Source organism: Chrysemys picta, chromosome 2, assembly GCF_011386835.1.
Source record: "Chrysemys picta bellii isolate R12L10 chromosome 2, ASM1138683v2, whole genome shotgun sequence".
Taxonomy (NCBI): Eukaryota; Metazoa; Chordata; order Testudines; family Emydidae; genus Chrysemys; species Chrysemys picta.
This window is the reverse complement of record NC_088792.1, coordinates 50,674,837-50,699,208: the sequence shown is the minus strand read 5'-3', so window position 1 is coordinate 50,699,208 and position 24,372 is coordinate 50,674,837. Positions and strand designations below refer to the sequence as shown.

Sequence of the window (24,372 nt, the reverse complement as noted above, 5' to 3'; positions counted from 1 at the left end):
TCCTTGTAGTTATACTTTCCTTAAAGGGTTTTTATGAGCTGGGGGCCATGCAGCTCTACATAAATGTAAGTGGTAATATGCAAAGTCTTTATATACCACTTACTTTATTTCAATAATCATTTATTTTGGATTTAAGTATCATGAACTTACCTGAAAGGTTAGTGTGGTTTTATTTTCATAACAAGGGACTTTTCCTACATTTTAAAAAAAGTATTAATCAGTAGAAAGTAAGATATGGGGTTTTGATGCTCTGATGTGACATTAATAATTGTTGCATCATGTAACTTTCTACATCTTGGTTTTAATTTGCAGTGAACCAAACAGAGATATTTGCAATTTTTTAAATAAGCACTCTATGTAATAAATGGGAACATTGTGCATGAATGCTGTTTCTTCCCCTTTTCTTTAGAAGACATTATTAGCTCTGACAGCATGCAGCTCAGGTTTGGAGGAGAGGATTTTGTAAAGGGATGACAGACAGGAAGGGCAGCAATCATGGGCTTCTTGGGCTAAAGCTTTTTTTCTTTTTTATCAGAATGTTCTGTTCGATGCCATTTATCCTTGATGATAGAAAATTGCTCTGTTGCCAGGACGCTGCTGCTGAAATAGAGGGCAGGAGCCACATTTCCATTTTGCAGCTTGAAAGCTATTCAAATGAATGTGTAGAAAGGGGGGGAAATCTAGAGATAAACAAATGAGAATAAATCGAGTTCCCCTTTTCTTTCTTTTCCTCCCTCTTTTTTTGAGGGGATGGGGAAGCTCTTCATTTCTTACATAAATTTTTTTGTTCATCAGCAGTTGGAATACCTGTGAAGTGTTGTAAATCAAGGGGCATTTATTCTGGTGCTGCTAACGCTACTGAACATGTAAACATATTAAAGAAACTTATGTATATGTGTGTGTATACACACCCACCCACAGTTTTATGTGTAGGTCTATAGCTTTAGAGAGAGCGAGAGAGAGAGAGAGAGAGAGAGAGAGAGAGAGCTGCAAAAATGATCTTTCAACAGTCTTTCAATAAGTATGATTATCTACCAATGCTTTTAAGTGTTGACTATTATGGAAACATATGTCATTCTAAGACTATTAAAACAGAAATATTTAAATCGGAGTATTTACACTTCTTATCCACTTGCTTATTTTTCATCCTCTATTTTCACTTCATGTAACACATTGGCAATCAGAAAAAATCTAAAACATAACCAAACAGCTATGTACTCGTGCACATGACTAATGTTCAATATTTAGCCCAACGAGGTTTGTTTATTTATAATTTAAAAGCTATAAAAAGTCAAGATAAATCGGGCCCAATATTTATAAACCAGATTTATTAAAATGATAAATAATTCTGTTCTTCCTTGATGTTTATCCAACTTTCAGATCAGCTGAATAGTTTAAAAACCGGAGGAGAGGTTTTTTTAAACAATTTCAATTTCTTGTTTCTTCTACAGGCTGCTGCTGTATCAGGCTAGAAACGTTGGCCATACCTTGACTGAAGCTGTAAAAACTCCCAAAGCGCCCTTTTACCACAAAATAACTGTTAAAGAATTCTAACTGCACTGGTCTGTGCAAAGTCTGGTGCCAGTGAGTCATGGGGTTTTGCAGATTATGCAGCGTCCTCTTAAACACAGAATTTTAAGTGACCATAATGTATATGGTGACATACTAAATTTGATCCGCTGGGATTTTTTCACTATGTCATTTCAACCGAGTTTTGCCTCCTATTAATCTATAATTAGCATGTTGGCTTCAAGTATAATGTATTCCAAAGTGGCACCTTGTTAGATGTGGTTCTCGTCTGCAATGAAGAAAACCTGAAGAAGAAGAAGAAAGAACTATAAGTGAGAGACATTGATTTATTGGCCTTCGCCAATAGCTTCTCCATGAGTGTCCAATTCAGCCAAGCACAAGACTTCATTATTGATTTTTAAATCTCTCTTCAGCTGAAAGTATCACACTGCAGATAATAATGAAGTATAATCACTGCTGCTATTAGATTATTCTAAATACACAAATCCAAGGGCTCAAGAGTGTTAATTTTTCTAAATGATTAAGATGATGTTTCTTGCAGAATTACCTGTTGGGGAAAAGCCTGTGTCCCTGAGCATACACAACACAGCTTTCCCCAACAGGCAATTTTGGATATGTTAATGTAAATACATTGTACATATATAATAATTACATATTAATACTTTGCACTCTACAAAGCATTTGTTATTGTAGTCCAAGACTTTTAGTGCTTGCAAATGGGACATCCTAACAAAACAAACAAACTAAAAAACCGCCATCTATCTGGCTCAACACACACCTAGCTGGCTCAAGGTTGCACTCTAATTTAATATGGTCTCTGGGGATATTTTAATGAAAAGTATATGCATATACACAGTTTCTACTGGATTAGACACTCATGGAAAAGCTGTTGGAGAAAGCCAATAAATCTCTCTGTCTCTCTCTCTCGTTCTTTTTCTTCAGATTTTCTTTAACTGCGGAGGAGAATCACAACTAACAAGTTGCCACTTTGGAATGAACATTGTAACCCCAAAGTGCAGTACATGTTCAGTGTATGTATTTCCCAGGCTGTCTTAATGGAGCATTAAGTTGTGTTCACACATTGCGAGTCTCCTTTCCTCTCATGGGCTGTGTTTGCTTCCCTAGGCTGACAGGATACCTCCTGGCCAGTTTGGCCTTCCAATGAAAGAATGTGAGCGTAGATAGTTTGATTTGCTGCTGCAGGGGAAGGGACGGTCTGCCCTGTGGGGAGCAAAATGCTTTCTTTGCAAACGTTGAACTACGTCCATCAGGATAAGGGGTCTGATCTTGCAACTCTTGCTCAAGGGAGTAGATCTTGCCCTCAAGAGGAATCACAAGGAAGTCAACGGGCTAGTCCCCTGGTAAAGATTTGCAGGATAGAGCCCTGAATTTATTCTTGTAGAAAAGTTACTCTCTGGAGGTATTGAAATTAACCGTCTCCCGGTCTGTATGCAATAGCTTAGAGACCAAGATTAATTGACTGTTCCCGAGGCACACATTTTTGCAATGTTGTTACATTATCCTTATAATGTAACAACATTATAATACAGCCAGCGACCCATCAGGGCTGTTAAAAGTCAGGAAAGTGATTGAAACACTCAGAGGAAGAGAAATCGCTTCAGTTTTCAATATAAATGAGCTCTTTAGATACTTTTTGGTGTGCAAAGAACCATCAGCCGATACAATTGTATACAATTCCCTACCCATTTAAAGCGAGAGTTTAGCTGCTTGACTCTCTCTCTGTGTGTGTAAGGGACCCAGTTCTGTGTATCAGAACCACCACACTCGCCTGCATCATTTCCGCTGCTGCGGTTCCGCTGCACTGGGGTGGCTCTCCTATAGGTAATGGAGTTAAAATACTAAGCGTTGGAGGAGGGACAGCTTTCCCGTCCCCAGCTGAGGGTGTACAATATGCACTAATAACAGAGGCGGGTTTGATCGCAGTCCCGCGATTTCTAGACAATCTGCCGGGCTTTTATTCTCAGGGTTGGCTTTAAAAAGATGGAGTCGTACAAGCCCATTCGGGGTTCGCGGCGCCCGAGAATGTGACACCCAGAGCGAATGTAAAAGCGAAACATTGTGAATCTTTAACAGGATGGGGGGGGAGGGGGAGAAGAAGGGGGAGTCAGATTACCACTAAAATGCCCCGGGAAGGTGCTTTAGTGTGAAAACCTGCTGCGAGTTCCCTTGCCCTTGCATCGCTGAACAGCAACAGCCGCTGTGTGTGTCTGTGTCAGAATTAAGTCATTGTCGAAACGATCATGTTAATAGGGTTTTCTCACACACACACAAACACACACACTTAGTTCTGATGGACCTTGGAATCTACCGCCTGTGCCGACCTGCACCAGCCCTACTACCTAATCTCAGCCCACTGGGATATTTACTGGGATATTTTCACACGAAGGGCCAGATCCAAAGTCCATTGAGGTCAGTGGCAAGATTCCCATTGAGTTCAGTGAGGTTTGGATCTGCCCCATGCCAGGATGGTATTAGCATGATGCATAAGAAAAGGAAACGACTCAATATGGGTACGGGTTTAAAAACTACTCGATAGGAAAATGCTTGTCAGCATTTACTGGTGTCCTTTAATTAAACACTCGCTGGGTTCCATTTCCCCCGGTATCTTATGCTGCCTCCGTCCTTATTTGCCATCCCCTCGCCAGAGTGTGGTGATGTGCGATGCAAAGTGTAAAGAATTGCATTCATCCCGCTTTGATCTCTAAAGGGGGATCACAGCAGAAGTCAGGTCATCACACAGACAGGCACTGCTGTGGGAATGAGCTTTTTGCAGGATATCTCCCTTGGCTTCAGGGATTCCATTGCCAGGTGGCAAACCGCAGACGTGTCAATATAAAGGAATAAATTGTGATTTGCGGGTAGAGATTAAAGCTACTTCAATCCAAGCACTTGCTATTATCCGGTAGATTCACAGCCCGGTGTCTGTGCTTCCCACCCCTAGCCATCCGAAAGGTACTAACTTTGTTGGACTTTAGAAAATATAAGATGATGCATGCAATCTTAAAGGCCCGCAAAGTAACAGCATCATTGTTTAAACCCCACTTTGATTTTGGAGGAGGGGCTGGGGTGAGAGTCTAGGGTTGATTATGACCAGTTTACTTATTTGTAAAGAAGGACAATCTTGGTGCTAACATCAATTAATTAAAATAAGATTTTAAAGTGAGGTTCTTACCCACGAAAGCTTATGCTCCCAGTACTTCTGTTAGTCTCAAAGGTGCCACAGGACCCTCTGTTGCTAATTAAAATAAGTTAACTAACTTTTTTAAAGCACCTTTTCCGCTAGGCTAGACAGGGTCCTAGAGCAGCGTGTGTGCGCAATAGTACCCAATCTTTTGAGAGCACTAGCGAGACAAAGATTAGAAGACCTGAGTAAGTTTCGAAAGACCAGACTGAATTTTTGACTAAGAAATATTGAAAGAAGAGGTGACAAAAGCCACGAAAACTGCCTGAAAATAGAGTCTACCACAACAAAACATAGCATTGTCAATACTGCATTTATAATATGAAAAACGAAATGTGTTATAAACTAAGGAGAAACATTTATGCAGACATCCACCCTTTGTCTTGCACATTTCTTCCTTGGTATTTGATATATTGCACACCACCATGCCCAGCCCACTGCTCCCCCGCATCTATCTATCTATCTATCTATCTATCTATCTATCTATCTATCTATCTATCTATCTATCTATCTATCTATCTATCTATCTATCTATCTATCTATCTAACAAGTGGAGCTGATATAATTAAGGTTGCCTGACACTTCCCATTGTAAAATCCTATTTTCAGTTTTTTATAGTGCCAAACTTTAACCATTCAGGCTGAATATTTTCATGTCCCATGGAAAAAATAGTATGTGATCATATAATTAAAGTCTATAATCCATTCGAACAAGGGAAATGAATTAAGGTTACACAGGCAACCTTAATTCTGGCTAGGGCAGTCAAACAATTCAAAATTAATTGCAATTAATTGGGAGGTTAAAAAAATTAACTGTGATTAATCACGTGATTATCATGCTGTTAATAACAGAATACCATTTATTTAAATATTTTTGGATGTTTTCTACATTTTCAAATATATTTATTTCAATTACAATACAGAATACAGAGTGTACAGTGCTCACTCTATATTTATTTTTGATTACAAATATTTTAACTGTAAAAAACAAAATAGTATTTTTCAATTCACCTCATACAAGTACCGTAGTGCAATCTTTTTACCATGAAAGTTTAACTTACAAATGTAGAATTATGTACAAAAAAACCTGCATTCAAAAATAAAATAATGTAAAACTTTAGAGCCTACAAGTCCACTCAGTCCTACTTCTTGTTCTGCCAATCGCGCAGACAAACAAGTTTGTTTACATTTGCAAGAGATAATTCTGCCCACTTCTTGTTTACAGTGTCACCTGAAAGTGAGAACAGGCGTTCACATGGCACTGTTGTAGCTGGTATAGCAAGATATTTACATGCTAGATGCACTAAAGATTCATATGTCCATTCGTACTTCAATCACCATTCCAGAGGACATGTCCATGGTGATGATGGGTTCTGCTCAATAATGATCCAAAGCAGTGTAGATTGACGCATGTTCATTTTCATCATGTGAGGCCATATCTACACTTACCAGGGATCGATGCTGTTGTGATCGATGCAGTGGGGGTCGATTTAGTGGGTCTAGTGAAGATCTGATAAATTGATCACAAAGCGCTCGACTCTGATACTCCACCGGAACGAGAGGAATAAGGTAAGTCAACGGGAGAGCGTCTCCCATTGATGCAGCATGGTGTAGAGACCGCAGGAAATTGACCTAACCTACGTTGATTCCAGCTATGTTATTCGTGTAGCTGGAGTAGCATAACTTAGGTAGACTTACCCCATTAGTGTAGACAAGGCCTGAGTCAGACACCACCAGCAGAAGGTTGATTTTCTTTTTTGATGGTTTGGATTCTGTAGTTTCCACATTGGAGTGTTGCTCTTTTAAGACTTCTGAAAGCATGCTCCACACCTCGTCCTTCTCAGATTTTGAAAGGCACTTCAGATTCTTAAACCTCGGGTCAAGTGCTGTAGCTATCTTCAGAAATCTCATATTGTACCTTCTTTGTGTTTTGTCAAATCTGCAGTAAAAGTGTTCTTAAAACGAACAACATGTGCTGGGTCATCATCTGAGACTGCTATAACATGAAATATATGGCAGAATGTGGGTAAAACAGAGCAGGAGACACAATTCTCCCCCAAAGAGTTGAGTCACAAATTTAATTAAGGCAGTATTTTTTTAATGAGTGTCATCAGCATGGAAGTATGTCCTCTGGAATGGTGGTCAAAGCATGAAGGGGCATATGAATGTTTAGCATATCTGGCACATAAATACCTTGTAAGGCTGGTTATAAAAGTGACATTCAAATGCTTGTTCTCACTTTCAGGTGACATTGTAAATAAGAAGCGGGCACTATTATCTCCCATAAATGTAAGCAATTGGCTGAACAAGAAGTAGGACTGAGTGGACTTGTAGGTGCTAAAGTTTTACATTGTTTTGTTTTTGAGTGCAATTATGTAAAAAAAATCTACTTTTGTAAATTGCATGTTCACATAAAGAGATTGCACTACTCTACTTGTATGAGGTGAATTGAAAAATACTATTTCTTTTATTTATCATATTTACAGTGCAAATATTTGTAATAAATAATAATAATGTAAAGCAATCACTGTACACTGTGTATTCTGTGTTGTAATTGAATCAATATATTTGAAAATGTAGAAAAACATCCAAAATATTTAATAAATTTCAATTGGTATTCTATTGTTTAACAGTGCGATTAATTAACTATGATTAATCATGATTCATTTTTTTAATCTCAATTACTTTTTTTGAGTTAATCGCATGAGTTAACTGTGATTAATCAACAGCCCTAATTCTGGCATTTCCTAACTTTTGGATGCTTGACTTTGCAACCTTAGCATTATTTTAATGTCATTTGTGTGTGTGTAATCTATATATAAATTGAACCAAAATGAATATGTCTGGAACCTTGTCTCTAAATCTCTTTGAATTTGAGGTTGTTGATGGATTGGATTTGAGACTCAAGAACAGATCTGTTCCTACAGTTTGGGTTCTAGGTCTGACCTAAATCATGTTTCGTGACTCTGGTTCAAATGTAGCAGAAGTCTCATGGCAATAGCTCATGAAATCTAATTGTTATGAATTTGGACACAGCTGGCCTAAACTGGATCCACTTGTGAATCAAAACATCACCTCCTCAGCTACCACTATTTAAGAGATCACATATCTAAGTGTTTAAGATGTGAATATTTATCTATCTGTCCTTAGCGCTTCATTACTGATACCTCAAAATGCTTAGGTTTTATTAACAGTAGCATTCCTTAGAATACATCCTATAGCAGCAACCTTAACTGAGTCAACTTTTTTTTAATAACTATGTAGAACTAATACAGAGAGTAAGAAGTCCACAGGATCTCTATAACACAGATCCCCTGAGTTCTGCAAGGTTCCTGGTTACCACAAGACTCCACTGCCCTGCAGATCTCATGAACTCCACAAAGTACCAGGGGTTCCATTCACAAGGAGGATGCCACTTTAGGTGCATAAGTCCAATATTTAGGCCCCCCTGGCATTCACAAAACCACCACTCATCTACCAACCACCAGAAGGCAAACTACTTATACACACACTACAACCATTATAATTAGATACAATTATTAATAACTGTACTTAATTAGAATCTATTTTCTTCTTCTAATACAGTCTATGCACATGTTTTCAAGGAGATTTAACCATGTGGAAAATCTGGAGTAGTCACAAACCATTTTTTAGCTAGAGGGATACAAAGAAATGTTAGACACATGTTAACATTTCAAGGCAGAGCAATTTTGCAATGATCTGAAACTCAAAACACTGTTTGACAAAGTTTATCCAAACATTGCAAAAATTGTACTTAAGCCTTCAGAGTAAATATACAAAAAAAAAAAAAAAAAAAAAAGGAAGAAAAAAGAAAAAAGAACAATATACAGAATGTGAAATTCGACTAGATCAGCGATTCTCAAACTTTTCTATATCATGACCCCAAGTTATAACAGAAAACATTTCAGGACCCACTTCCCATTTAGCCAACCATAAGGAAAGGCAGGGTGGTCATGATCCCCTGAAACATGTTTGTGACTTTTAGGTTGAGATACCATGGCCTAGATGATGGTAGACGCACCAAATGGAATATCTAATCAGGAGAGACAAAAAGAGAAGGAAAGATCTTATTCAGTATTTATTTATATAGCACAGGTTGTAAGGATGGATAAGTGATAAGAAAGGAGCAGAAGGATGGACCAGTGGGTAGGGTGTTAATTTGGGATTTGAGAGACTTGGGTTTAACTCCCCGTTCTGCCACAGCCTTCTTGTGTGATGTCATGTAGGTCACAAGTCTCTCTGTACCAGCTCCCCACCTTTAAAATGGGACTAACAACATTCCCTTACTTTACAGGGATCTTATGCAGATAAGCACACAAGATTATGAGGTGCTCAAATAGGATATTTCCATCTAATTCTTTCAGCTTCTGTCTGTTAAATCCCCAGGAGGGATGGGGCACATGTAACAGGAATCTGTCTATGTGTGCCTGGATTCAGAGCACGGAAAAGCAAAATCAGTGATTAATCAAAATCATACCTAACAAGGCTTCTTTTTTTATTGCTTTGTAGGCCTGATCCTACATGCAGCACTCAGATAAAATTGTCCATTGACATCAAATAGTAATTTTGGCTGAGAATGACTAATGGGTTGGGACGAATCCTCAGCTGGTGCGAATCAGCACCAGTCCATTGAAGTCAATGAAGTTGTGCTGAGGATCTGCCTCTAAATGTTTACACTGTCTGAAACATATTTTTCAGATCAGCATATTTAAAACAATTTCCCGCACGTAAGAGACAAACCATTATACTGCTGGACTGCCAGTGGAAGCAGTTTTACCTACTACATAGGGGTTTGTTGAAAAAAGGAAAATAATCAGCTATTCTCCTCTCCCTCTATAAGGGCTGGTATAATGCCCTTTGAAGTCATTGGGAGTCTTTCCATTGACTTTGGTTCAGGGAGTTAAGCATGGGAACTTGGGAAGAGAGCCCTTTGGCTTTTAATTAAGGTTACCCAACTTGTGGAAAGTAGTTTTTCTCCAAAGTTGGATCTCTTTGCTCCACTATTTCATTTCATGTCCCACCCTAGTTCCTGCCTCTTTGACAGACCAGTACACTTAGCATGAAATTTCAGCCATTCAGTGTAAGGAAACATTGAATTTAACATGTTTCTCATGGGAAAAATGCTTTTGCCCTCCATAACTGTCGTCTGTTACACATGAAATATGTTGTCCAACATAGTCACATATACATATCATAGTGCATATGATACTTTTCTAGTCCTTGTTTCATTCTAAAAAGCAGAATAGTTAAATTCTGTTGTTTTTGAGGTTATGAAATGTATCTGATTGGCTGTCCCCTTGGAGAAACAGAGGCCTTGTCTACACTACAGAGTTTTGTCAACAAAAGTCAGCTTTCATTGACAAAACAGTGGAAGAGTACACATTACAATGCTCCTTCCAATGATGAAACTCTCCTGCTTTGCTGACAAAATAAAACCACCTTGACGAGAGGTGTAGAGCTTTTTGCGGCAAAGTGTCAGTGTAGACACTGCACTTGGTTATGTCGCTGTAAATGGCCTTTAGAAGGTGTCCTGCAATGCCCATCCTGACCCCTCTGGTCAGCAGCTCGAACTCTGTTGCCCTGTACCTAGGTATACAGGTATCTGCCCCATCCCATTTAAAGGCCTGGGAATTTTTGAAATTCCACTTCCTGTTTGCTCGGCATGGAGAGCTCACATCGCATCTTCCCAGCTGACCAGGGTTGTTCCACGCAGCAAATGCTGTCCCACTTGGAGCACACATGAGTTGTTGGATCTGCTGGCCCTGTGGGGAGAGGAGGCTGTGCCGTCCCAGCTCCTCTCCAGCAGTAGGATCTTCGATACCTATGGGCAGATTTCTCGTGGCATGTTGGATAAGGGCTACGAATGGGACATACATTGCTGTGCGAAGACAAAGGCACTGAGGCAGGCATACCAGAAGGCAAGGGAGTCAAACCATCACTCTGGTGCTGTGATGAAGACTTGCTGCTTTTATAAGGAACTGGATGCCCTCCTTGGTGGCGACCCCATCTCCACTGCCAAGAGGCCCGTGGATACTTCGGTGGGGCTGGAGACAGCAGACAGCAGAATTAACCCTAAGGACAAAGTTGTGGATGAGGAGTTTGAGTAGGAGGTTGATGTGGAGCATGCAGCAGCGTCATCCCCCTCCCCTGGGCCAAACTCAACATGTTCAGGGTGTTCGCCAAGCTGAGTGCTTGTCAAGGGACAGTGAGAAACTGATTTGTATTTAAAAAGAAGTGTGTTTTACTATAATGATTCAGTGCTGTGTGTGAACTAAAAATCATGCTTCTGTTTATTGATTCTTGTTCTTCTACAGATGTGGCCTTCAGGAGAACCTCCTACATACCAGTAGAGTGCCTTCACCAGATAAGGAAGTGACCAAGGAGGAGTAAGGATGACATGAGTCAAGAGGTGCTCCAGTCCTCAGAGGCCAAAAAACAAGAATGCAGGGCATGGAGAGAGACTTTAAAAGAAAATTATAAAATTTACAGGCAGGACAGAAAGGAGAGCCAAGAGTGAATTTTAATGGATCAGGAGCAGATTACACTGGTCTACAATTTCTGAGAAGTCGTCTGCTTCAGAGATAAAATGTGCTATTTATTATGTATTTTGATGTGCTGAATTCAAATATGACAATTAAAACAACTGATTGGCTACTGTTTCTAAGATATTTAAGTTTTTACATTTTATGTCTATGTATATTGTGTAGATAGTAGACTTTTAATCCTAAATTGTAAACCTAGGTCTTTTCATGTGTTTATGGTTGCTTTACATGATAATATTTCACCTGTCCTGTTTATGTAACACTTTAAAAATCAGCAAAAGGGTTATATAAATAAAATTTATTATGAAACAAAATTCAAAAAACTATTCTGTACATAGTTTAGTCCTATTCAGTGTCTACTCGGCGCTTCTTGGCTTGTCTCTTGTATTCATTAAATGGAGCATCTCTTGTCACTGTCCAGCAATAATCTGCAAGCATTGATGGGCTCCATTTGCCCTGATAGTGTTTCTCCATTTTTGCAATGTCCTGGTGAAATCGCTCTCCGTGCTCGTCGCTCACTGCTCCGCAGTTCGGTGGAAAAAAATCTAGATGAGAGTGCAAAAAATGTATCTTTAGTGACATGTTGCAACCAAGGCTTTTGTATGCCTTGAGGAGGTTTTCCACCAACAACCTGTAGTTGTCTGCCTTGTTGTTTCCGAGAAAATTTATTGCCACTAACTGGAAGGCTTTCCATGCCGTCTTTTCCTTGCCACGCAGTGCATGGTCAAATGCATCATCTCGAAGAAGTTCACGAATCTGAGGACCAACAAAGACACCTTCCTTTATCTTAGCTTCACTTAACCTTGGAAATTTTCCATGGAGGTACTTGAAAGCTGCTTGTGTTTTGTCAATGGCCTTGACAAAGTTCTTCATCAGACTCAGCTTGATGTGTAAGGGTGGTAACAAAATCTTCCTTGATTCAACAAGTGGTGGATGCTGAACACTTTTCCTCCCAGGCTCCAGTGACTGTCGGAGTGGCCAATCTTTCTTGATGTAGTGGGAATCTCTTGCACGACTATCCCATTCGCAGAGAAAACAGCAGTACTTTGTGTATCCAGTCTGCAGACCAAGCAAGACAGCAACAACCTTCAAATCGCCACAAAGCTGCCACTGATGTTGGTCATAGTTTATGCACCTCAAAAGTTGTTTCATGTTGTCATAGGTTTCCTTCATATGGACTGCATGACCAACTGGAATGGATGGCAAAACATTGCCATTATGCAGTAAAACAGCTTTAAGACTCGTCTTCGATGAATCAATGAACAGTCTCCACTCATCTGGATCGTGAACGATGTTGAGGGCTGCCATCACACCATCGATGTTGTTGCAGGCTACAAGATCACCTTCCATGAAGAAGAGTGGGACAAGATCCTTTTGACGGTCACGGAACATGGAAACCTTAACATCACCTGCCAGGAGATTCCACTGCTGTAGTCTGGAGCCCAACAGCTCTGCCTTACTCTTGGGTAGTTCCAAATCCCTGACAAGGTCATTCAGTTCACCTTGCACTATGAAGTGTGGTTCAGAGGAGGAGGATGGGAGAAAATGTGGGTCCTGTGACATTGATGGTTCAGGACCAGAAGTTTCATCCTCTTCCTCTTCCTCGTCTGACTCAAGTGAGAATGATTCTGGTGCATCAGGAACCGGCAGTCCTTCTCCGTGGGGTACTGGGCGTATAGCTGATGGAATGTTTGGATAATGCACAGTCCACTTTTTCTTCTTTGACACACCTTTCCCAACTGGAGGCACCATGCAGAAGTAACAATTGCTGGTATGATCTGTTGGCTCTCTCCAAATCATTGGCACTGCAAAAGGCATAGATTTCCTTTTCCTGTTCAATCACTGGTGAAGATTTGTTGCACAAGTGTTGCAGCATATGTGTGGGGCCCACCTCTTGTCCTGATCTCCAATTTTGCAGCCAAAATAAAGGTGCTAGGCTTTCTTAACCATAGTGGTTATACTGCGCTTTTGTGATGCAAAAGTCACTTCATCACAAACATAGCAGAAGTTATCTGCACTGTTCACACAAGTACGAGGTATCTCTGCTCACTTTGGCTAAACGGAAATGTGTCCCTTTGCAAAATCAAACACTGACAAATAAGAGAGCACGACACTGTATGATTTCTAGAGCTGATATAGGGCAATTTGTTCAGCGGAGTGATGTAAGCTTCGTTATATTTGCATCATCCATGACTTCTAGGAATAACATGATGCAATTCATATCATGTATGACGCAATACCAGCTTCAGATTGCATCATTCATTGTTTTGCCTAAAAAGCAAATACTGTGCAAACCCAGTCATAGATTTATTCATAGATCCAGTCAAAGATGTATTTTAGTCATTTCTGGTTTAAATTGAGATCCCCTCCCTTTATAACTCACTTATCCTCCGCCATTCCCAAGTCAAGGGTCGTATATACTGACCCAATAGCATATCTTGAAAACTAGAGCCAATCAACAATTCTAAGCATCATTTTCGTTCTCAGTGGCCCAGAATTAGTAAAGTTTGACTACATTTATTTCAGAAGCATTTTGGCTGTAGAGCAGTGTTATAAAAGTGAAGGTGGAGCAAATGGAGATGTTGAAGTCCCTAATCATGCTGCACGCTGAATTCATGCATGCTTCTCCGCCACCGCAGTTGATACAGAACTGCTTTCCATGCCCTCTTGAAACTCCTCCCACATATTCCTTGCAACTTCCTGGCCTGTCCAGGTACCCATTCACTCCATCCCTTCTGACAGCTTTAAAATGATAGTTGGACTTACACACAGCTATAAGAGCCTACACTGACGTTCATTATTATCTCCCTTCCCACCAAGCCTTTTGTGTGTGTTGTTAATTAGTATTTAATAAAAACAAGCTCTCTGAAAGATAACCAATCTTTATTTGTCTCCTACACATGGTGGTTGCTGCTGGAATTAATACACAGTGGCAATTTGATCATTTGCTGAGTACAAATCATGGTCAGGAATCATCAACATTTTCATGAAAGTTAACAAAGCATGGCAGAGTGCTGTATAGAAAGACACATTACTGGTACTCATTGTCCAAATGGTGCCTCAAAGTCTCCCTGATTCGAATAGCCCCCCATTATGCCCCTCTAATAGCCCTGGTATTTGGCTGCTCAAAATCAGCTGCCAGTTGATCCGCCTACACATTACACCCACAGGGAAACTTTTCACTCTTAGCCTCACAACTATTATGGAGTGCACAGAAGGCTGCTATGACCATGGGAATATTTTCCTCATTTAGGTCTAGCCTGCCATAAAGGCAGCGCCAGCACACTTTTAATCTGCAAAGGGCACATTCCACAGTCATTCTGCACCTGATCAGCCTATTATTGAAGCACTCCTTGCTGCTGTCGAGGTTTCCTGTGTAAGGCTTCATCAGCCATAATAGTAAGGAGTAAGCTGGGTCTCCCAGGATCACTATGGTCATTTTGACATCCCCCATTGGAATACTCTGATCTGGAAAGAAAGTCCCTGCTTGCAGCTTTCTGTACAGGCCAGTGTTCCTGAAGATGCATGCATCATGTGCCTTCTCTGACCACCCTGTGTTTATATCAATGAAATGCCTATCTTGATCCAGAAACACCTGCATAGAATAGAGAAGTACCCGTTTCTATTGCTGTACTCCCATGCAAGATGGTCTGGGGCCAAAATTGGGATATGTGTGCCATCTATTGCCCCGCTGCAGTTAGGGAATCTCATTGTCGCAAAGCCATCCACTATTTCCCACACATTGCCCAGAATCACTGTCCTTTGTAGCAGGAGGTGATTAATGGCCCTGCATACTTGCATTAATGCAGTCCCAACAGTGGACTTCCCAACTCCAAACTGATTTGCAACAGACCAGTAGAAGTCTGGACTTGCCAGCTTCCACACAGCGATTGCCACGCACTTATCCACTGAGAGGGCAGCTCTCATTTTGGTGTCCTTGTGCCACGGGGCTGTGGTGAGCTCCACACACAGTTCAGAAAGGTGGCTTTTCACATCAGAAAACAGCAGCCAGTGTTTGTCATCCCAGACCTGCATAACGATGCAATCCCACCACTCAGTGCTTGTTTCCCGAGCCCAAAAGCGATGGTGCACCAAGTTCAGCTGCACTAGGAATGCCAAAAGTAATTTGTGTTGTTTATTTCCAAGCACACAGCAGGTCACACAACTCTGATTCCTGTACAGATTGGGAGTTCATGATATACTGCATGACCATCCGCGATGTGTTCATAACAGTGACCACAACACTAGAGAGCAGTGAGAAGCAGGATTTCATTTTATGGCATTTCACATCTTTTGAGCACACAGAATGACGAGCAGCACTTGTTCATAGGAACAAGCTGGTTCAGCTCTGCTCACCAGATTCCTTTCCAAGTGGCACATTTATTGAGTCCTTGCTTGGGGTGTCCTTCTCAAAGCCTTTCTATCTCAGGTGGTGCACCCTTTTGTAGGGTCTTGTTAAACACACAGGATCAGATAAGAGCTGTGATAAGCATGGTATAATGACCTAAAAGCAATGTTCAGGAGGAGGGGGTGCCAAACCCTTCACTCAGCAATAACACAAAAGGGAGCAAGTGTAAAGCAGAAAATGGGGAAGAGAAAAGTCATCCAAAGGAAGTATCTTGGGACAAAGAAAGATGATTCTGGTGAAAAGCTCACCTTTTGAAAAAAAAAAAATCTGTGATTGTGTAATCCATTGCTCAGTGTGTTACATATTTCCCTCTGTGCCTGATCCAGAGAGGATCTGGGTCTGGTATAGCTACCAGCAAAGGCCATGTAACCCTTTAGCTCAAGCTGTAGAGGCTTAATATACTCTTAGCAGTGGAGGTCCAGGTTCATTTCTGAATGATGACCAAGGTAACAGTATTGATAACTGTATGCCACAAGGACACAGAATGTAGGTTATTATCAGGGTTATCCTAGAACTCCTCCTTGTTATTTTATCCCAACGGATGAGATTAGTAGAGATGCTCTCACAGATAATCCCTAGATTTTCATGTGTTGGATCTGGAGGCAGGGTCTTCTCACTAGAGGACACAGAAATCCAGAATTTGCTTCTCTCATTAATCTCACAGGACCTGAACATGTTGTTTTTCAGGGCAAGCCTTATCTATACTTGAGGGGTGGTTTAACCCTGCGGAGAAGTACGGCTGAATTTCTTTTACTGAAAGGTTGATTGAGTTCTGGTCAGTTGACTTGTATCAGTTTTGCAGTGTTTTAGTTTAGTGTGTGGTTGCAGGACTTATTGTGGCTAGAAAATGGGATAGGCACATTCTATACATTATATGTTATTCAGCCCTTATTTTTCTGCACTGGCAGATCAGGCTTTGTGTGGCATGACTCTTTTAGTGCATTTCTATCTATAATAGACTATCTATAATAACATGGTCCCGTTCACCCCCCACATTGATCCAGGCAGGATTTTCTATTTACATATATTTTGCTTCTCCATTGTGCTTTGTTTTGGCTTTAAGGTAACAAATGAGGTTCCTAGGGCCCCATTCTCCTCTTACTCACACTGGCGCCCACTTGTGTTATTCCACTGGCTTCAGTGGAGTTACTCCTGATTCACACACTCATGTAAACGAGTGGAGAATCATTTCATTACCTGCAATAACATGGACCAGTTTAGTAAGAGCATTGGCAGAGAACCAATCCTTATTCTGCTGAACCATAAGGCTCCAAAAGCTAATTTTAAAGGACATCACTGGAGTAGAGAGGTCTGTACACGAATCACAAGGAAACTATATCACATATGAAAGATCATATAAATTATGACCATGTTTCTTAATCAAGCAATAATCTTTAGGAATATTCAAGCCATATTCTTCAAATAATGCTCTTCACAGTTAGTAAGGGAATACATGATAATGCTGTTAGCTATTTCTCCTGTCAAATAACATCTGATGACTAAAACACATTTGACAGACATATACAGACTTCCTTTTGGGTGAACTACAAAGAAACATATAGGTCAGTATGATCCAGCCTTTCATTACAACTTTGGAAATATAGGTTTTTACAATGGAATAGCATCTTCACAGTACTTTGACTGTCAAAAACCACAATTTTAGTAATTGTTTATGCATTAGGGAAACCTCAACCTAAATCTGAAACCATGTGAGGGTGAAAAGAGCAACAGCTGACATTTCAGAATAACCATTATGATCTAGTTGGAGATATGAGTCAGCGTGATGAATCTGACAAGGAGGGGGAACCCCCCCCCAAAAAACACCAAGGTGGAAGAGGTATGGGCAGATTTCAAATGTCATTTCAGATGCCAACCCAAGTGCATTACCAAGCAAGGAGACTTTCATCCTGCATATAGGGAAGCAGCTCCCAACTGGTTATCATAGAATCATAGAATATTAGGGTTGGAAGAGACCTTAGGAGGTCATCTAGTCCAATCCCCTGCTCAAAGCAGGACCAACACCCACTAAATCATCCCAGCCAGGCCTTAAAAACCTCTATGGATGGAGATTCCACCACCTCCCTAGGTAACCCATTCCAGTGCTTCACCACCCTCGTAGTGAAATAGTGTTTCCTAATATCCAACCTAGACCTCCCCCACTGCAACTTGAGACCATGACTCCTTCTTCTGTCATCTGCCACCACTGAGAACAGCCAAGCTCTTAGGAACCCCCCTTCAGGTAGTTGAATGCTGCTATCAAATTTCCCCTCATTCTTCTCTTCTGCAAACTAAATACACCTCTATCCCGATATAAGGCGACCCAATATAACATCAATTCGGATATAACGTGGTAATGCAGTGCTCCGGGGAGGGTTGGGGGAGGGGGCAGGGCTGCGCACTCCAGTGGATCAAAACAAGTTCGATATAACGCGGTTTCACCTATAACGCGGTAAGATTTTTTGGTTCCCGAGGACAGCGTTATATCGAGGTAGAGGTGTAACTCAGCCTCTCCTCGTAAGTCATGTGCCCCAGCCCCCTAATCATTTTCGTTGCCCTCCGCTGGACTCTCTCCAATTTGTCCACATCCCTTCTGTAGTGGGGGGACCAAAACTGGATGCAATACTCCAGATGTGGCTTCACCAGTGTCGAGTAGAGAGGAATAATCACTTCCCTCGATCTGCTGGCAGTGCTCCTACTAATACAGCCCAATATGCCGTTTGCCTTCTTGGCAACAAGGGCACACTGCTGACTCATATCCAGCTTCTCATCCACTATAATCCCCAGGTCTTTTTCTGCAGAACTGCTGCTTAGCCAGTCGGTCCCCAGCCTGAAGCGGGCATGGGATTCTTCCTTCTGAAGGGCAGGACTTTGCACTTGTCCTTGTTGAACATTTTCAGATTTCTTTTGGCCCAACCCTCCGGTTTGTCTAGGTCACTCTGGACCCTATCCCTACCCTCCAGCGTATCTACCTTTCCCCAAGGGTGCAATTAATCCCATCATCCAGATTATTAATGAAGATGTTGAACAAAACCAGTCCCAGGACCGACCCCTGGGGCACTCCGCTTGATACCAGCTGCCAACTAGACATTGAGCCTTTGATCAATACCTGTTGAGCCCAACCATCTAGCCAGCTTTCTATCCACCTTATAGTCCATTCATCCAATCCATACTTTTTTAACTTGCTGGCAAGAATACGTGGGAGACCGTATTAAAAGCTTTGCTAAAGTCAAGATATATCACATCCACCGCTTTCCCCATATCCACAGTGCCAGTTATGTCATCATAGAAGGCAATCAGGTTGGTCAGGCATGACTTGCCCTTGGTGAATCCATGTTGACTGTTCCTGATCCTGGTTACAACTTTGAAGAAGCCCAAATGCATATGTGTTTCCATCAGAGGTCACTTGTGCTTCAAACAGCCAAAATAGAGGGTGACGAGGGAATCCAATGGGAAAAAGAGGGTAGCCCTTGAAGAGCTTAAGAATTTTGATTTTTTTTCTCATTTTTGCAAAAATATCACCCAGTGCTTTCTGGCATGCCACCTCCACAAATATCAGGTTTCAGAGTAGCAGCCGTGTTAGTCTGTATCCGCAAAAACAACAGGAGTACTTGTGGCACCTTAGAGACTAACAAATTTATTTGAGCATAAGCTTTCATGGGCTACAGCCCACTTCATCAGATGCATAGAATGGAACATATAGTAAGAAATATATATACATACAGAGAACATGAAAAGGTGGAAGTAGCCATACCAACTGTAAGAGGCTAATTAATTAAGATGAGCTATTATCAGCAGGAGAAAAAAACATTTGTAGTGATAGTCAAGATGGCCCATTTTAGACAGTTGACAAGAAGGTGTGAGGATACTTAACATGGGGAAATAGATTCAATATGTGTAATGACCCAGCCACTATTCAAACCCAAGTTAATGGTATCTAGTTTGCATATTAATTCAAGCTCAGCAGTTTCTCATTAGAGTCTGTTTTTGAAGCTTTTCCGTTGCAAAATTGCCACCTTTAAGTCTGTTACTGAGTGACCAGAAGGTTGAAGTGTTCTCCTACTGGTTTTTGAATGATTTCCCGATGTCAGATTTGTGTCCATTTATTCTTTTGCATAGAGACTGTCTGGTTTGGCCAATGTACATGGCAGAGGGGCATTGCTGGCACATGATTTGCTTCAGGTTGGGGGGCTATCTGTAAGCGAAGACTGGTCTGTCTCCCAAGATCTGTGAGAGTGATGGATCATCTTTCAGGAGAGGTTGTAGATCTTTGATGATGCACTGGAGAGGTTTTAGTTGGGGGCTGAAAGTGACGGCTAGTGGCCTTCTGTTATTTTCTTTGTTGGGCCTGTCTTGTAGTAGGTGACTTCTGGGTACTCTTCTGTACACCAGTTAGATCACAGCTATCCGTGAATTGTGGAGGTCAGCAGAATTCCTTCTGACCAGAAGATAACAAGAGCTGGATGATTTCTCTGTGTCTTAGATCCATAGATTTCAAGGCCAGAAGGGACCATTGTGAACTTTTAATCTGACCTCCTGTATAATACAGGCCATAGAACATCCCCAAAATAATTCCTAGTGCAGCTTAACTCCAACTGTGTGAGCTTAACTCCAACCTTCTTGACTTTTAATTACTGCCTAATTTCCTTCCCACGCTGCCATAGTGAATCTCACTGATTTGTGTAGAAAAACCCTTCTGTTGTTTCACTTCCCTGCCTTTGTTTGCCTGTCTATCCTTAGACTGTAAGCTTCTGGGGGCAGAGACCATCCTTTCTTGTATGTCTGGAAAGGCCCTAACACCCTGTGGGAACTATCACAAATGAATTGTAATTGTACACCTGCTTTCTTTATACCAAAACAGGGCATCCACAGTGTGAATCTAACTATAGAATGAGGCTCTCAAATGATTTGTGACATACAGGTGCTGTGAGAACACAGGCTGAAACTTTTGAAGCCGTGCAAAGGACTCTGGGCTGTTTGAGACAGTGCTCTGCTAAAGCACAATAGGGAACCTTTGGTGCGCAGCAGCAGGATCTTAATGGACCAATCAGTGCACACCAAGTTAGTGGCTTTAGAAATCCCACCCCTGTAGTGCTCATTTTCCCACTGTGTAGACAAGCTCTCAGACATGGGAGATGTGTGGCGAAATCCTCTACACTGCTTTGAAAATCTCAAGCATTTTGTATATTCTCACCAAATAAATGGCAGATTCCTAAACATCTCAAACAACGTTGCTAAAGTTACCCTCAGAAATTAGATAAATACATAAATATATATTAGGAACCAGACTCCAAAAATCCCTGTCATGTTAATTTGAAAAGATACTATTAAACAGCTAGTAAATATAGCTCCATCATTTTCTTGCCTTCTTTTGGCTGTGGAGGAGGGTAATATGGCCAAAGAGCAATGACCTGTGCACTTACACTCGATAACTGCATATTTATGTGTGTATAATGGATACATGTGCAAGGAGTGGCATAACTAACTGTCCCTGTTATTATTTAGCATTTCTATTATGGAAGCACCTGGAGACCCCATTCAGGATCAGGGTCCATTTGTGCTAGAAAAAGATGGCCCCTACCACAATGCTAATCAGAAGCTATAAGTGTGCTCAGTTGACAGGGGGCAGCTAGTTCTCTGCTGCTCAATATGTGCACAGGGTAAGGAAGACACAAGAAGCACCCTGTTGCTTAGCCATGTATTGGTGGGATACAAGTACCGTCCTTGTGTTCCCCAGAGGGCAGGGACTGTTTCCTCCAGGGACTCTTTGCTCTGGGACATGATACTCTCCAAATGGATGGGGAGGAGATGAGAGGGGGCAAGTCAATTGTCTTGAGCCCATGGGTAATGTCCAGCTGACTGACCATGCAGGAGGGAGTGAGCTGCAGCCCCTATAGGAGTGTAATAATGGGCACATTCTGCCCAGGTGCAGAGTTGTTCCAGGCCATGTCCTGCCTCCTAGAGGCAGACTAGTGCCCAGAGCTCCTGCTGGGGTGATGAGACTTCACACCACTTCCAATCTGGAGCTCTGCCATAAAGGCACAATGGAGCCCAGGGTAAGAACCTGCATTTTACTTGCTAAATACCATTCAACTGCATCACGCTGTAAGTTAGAAATGGAAAAGACCTATTAGCTCAGCCAGCCCATCTCCCTGCCAAATTGTTCCCCACAGCACATTTTCTAGTTCTTTGTCCATTCTAATTTTAAAAGCCCAAGCAATTGGGCTTCCACCACTTCCCTTTGGAGACTACTTCAAAGCCTAATGCAACTCACTGTCAGGAAGTTTCTCCTTCTATTCAGTCTAAATTCTCCCTCGCTTAATTTCATCCCACTACTCCAAGATATATTGCCATGTACCACACTAAATAATTTCTCCTCTTAAAATACGTGCTGCCTTTAGCCATCACCAAGCGCTAGTATACACATTTAGATGTTTTAATATTTCATCATGTCAGTGTTTCATGCCTATTGATAATTTTTGTTGCTTATCTCTACAGTCCCTCCAGTTTGTTTATTTTACTCTAATAACGTAGTGCCTGGAATCAGCAGAGAATTCACATGTCCGCACACGCATCAGGCAGCACTAAACTGCAATCTATTGCCTATACTCCAGCAGCTCTCACAAACGCTTCTGCCTGCTCTCTGAGTCTATTGGCTGTTGTTATCTCTTGTCTTGTGAGGAGCTGTGTGATTTGTTTCCTTGAGTCTACAGCAGGGGAGCTGTCACTTGATATGTGCATTCTTGGTTTGGATGGTGATATTACCAAAGATACAGGGGCTAGGGATCTGTCCACATGACAACTCTAAAACCAGTGCTATATTAACCTGTGGGTCATGGAGTAGGGCAACAGTAGCTGAGAGACAATACCCAGCAGTCAACAGAGAAACACAAAGATGGCATTTTCATGAACATTTTCCATTTTTGTTCAGATTTGACTTGTTTGTGTATTTCTTTATGGTCCACTGGATGGCTCTCTTATCATTTGGACACTTTGTCCACTACATTCTTGCACTCAATTGAGGTTTTGTCTGTTGCTCATTTAAGGTCTAGGAAACCAACACAGGTTGGTTGGTGTTGGTAAGTTTTTATTTTCTGTCCTTAAGAAGCTGAGAGAATAACCATTTTAATTATCCCAGAGTAACAGAAGAGGTTAAGCCATCAGTGCTGAAAACATAGGGGGCTGGTTGTATGGATTTGGGGGAGCTTTCACTTTCTCTTGCTGATTATAACCCCTGTTCTTGATGCTCAGGTGGTCTTCTGGAGAATGCAGTATGTTATGGCGCTACCTGAGATGTCTGATTGCCAGGTAAGTTCCTGTGAGTCGACACAGCTGATGTACATTTTTTTTTCAGTGAGGCAGTATATAGGTCTACTGATATGCAAGATCCCCCCACACACAAAAAAATTGCCAGCAAACCTGAAGACTTCTTTTCAGAAAATTAAAATATGAATGCATTTCATTTGTAACAATATAACATCCATTGTGCAAACAAATGACCATAACTTACAGTAAAGGTTATTTACATAGTTGTTTATATCATAGAAGTGTTAACCTGGGGGGACAGAGGGGAAACTTAGCAGGTACTATGGATAGTTGCTTGGCTGCATTAACTAATTAATGTCCATTAGTACTTTGTTCATCTCTTTGCAGTACATCTATTACATTTAATGGAAGAACCATTGTAATGCATTAGCTGTCCCACAAGAAGACACCTTAAATTTGACATATATCTGTTCTAAAATGTATATGAAGATAACACACCCAAGATTCTGAATTGTCATATTCTCTTGAGAGACCAGCTGGGTGAGGTAGTATCTTTTATTGGACCAACTTCTGTTGGTGAGAAAGACAAGCTTTTGAGCTTACACACAGCTCTTCCTCAAGTCTGGGAAACTTTAGAGTGTCACAGCTAAATACAAGGTAGAACAGATTGTTTAGCATAGTTAACAAGCGACCATTTAAGGTGAACTGGCCCGTTCACACCCATCCTGTCACAGGGAGGAAAGAAGGGGGGAAAGCAGCTGGGGCAGGGGGAGTGAGTTGTTAGTGGATTATAGATGTTCTGATAAGACATAAAACCAGTGTCTCTCTATTCAGTTGATGATTTCTCGTGTCTAGCAAAGTTATGAATTTAAGCTTCCAGGCTCATCTTTTGAAAGTGTTATGCAGAATTCCTTTGAGGATGAGGACTGATGGGTCAGATATTGAGTGATCACTTTGTGGTGCTTTTGTCTTTTATCATTTTCCTGCGGGAGTTCATTCGAGAGCATAGTGATTGTTTGGTTTCACCCTGACATAGTTGCTATTGGGGCATTTAGTGCACTGGATGAGGCACACCACATGTTGTGATAGGCATGTGTAGGACCACACATCTTGAAAGGTGTGTTGTGGGGAATGTTGACCACTGTAGCATTGGAGATATGTCTGCAGGTTTTGCATCTGTTGCTCTGGCAAGGTTTGGTGCTGCTTTGAGTTGGTGTGTCCTGGTCTGTGGGGAGCTTGCTTCTGATGATGAGCTTGGAGAGGTTGGGGGTTGTTGAGGGCCAAAAGAAGGAGTTCAGGAAAGATTTTTTTCTGGATGGGGTCCGTATCGAGTATGGGTTATAGTTGTTTGATGATACCCCGTATGGGTTCCAGTGGGGTGTGATAGGTGACAACTGGGGGTGTGTG

General features: G+C 41.4%; 1 long non-coding RNA gene across 2 annotated transcripts in view; it reads left to right on the top strand.

The window, feature by feature from the left end:
* LOC135981299 (uncharacterized) overlaps nt 1–24,372 on the top strand; it is a 57,659-nt gene that overhangs the window by 18,582 nt on the left and 14,705 nt on the right. Inside the window, exon 2 of one of the 2 annotated variants that reach the window (XR_010598261.1) lies at nt 22,951–23,007. This is a non-coding gene — a long non-coding RNA (uncharacterized LOC135981299). Of the gene's footprint in view, nt 1–22,921; nt 23,008–24,372 lie in introns of those variants that run through there. The other variant, XR_010598260.1, reaches the window with a different exon arrangement.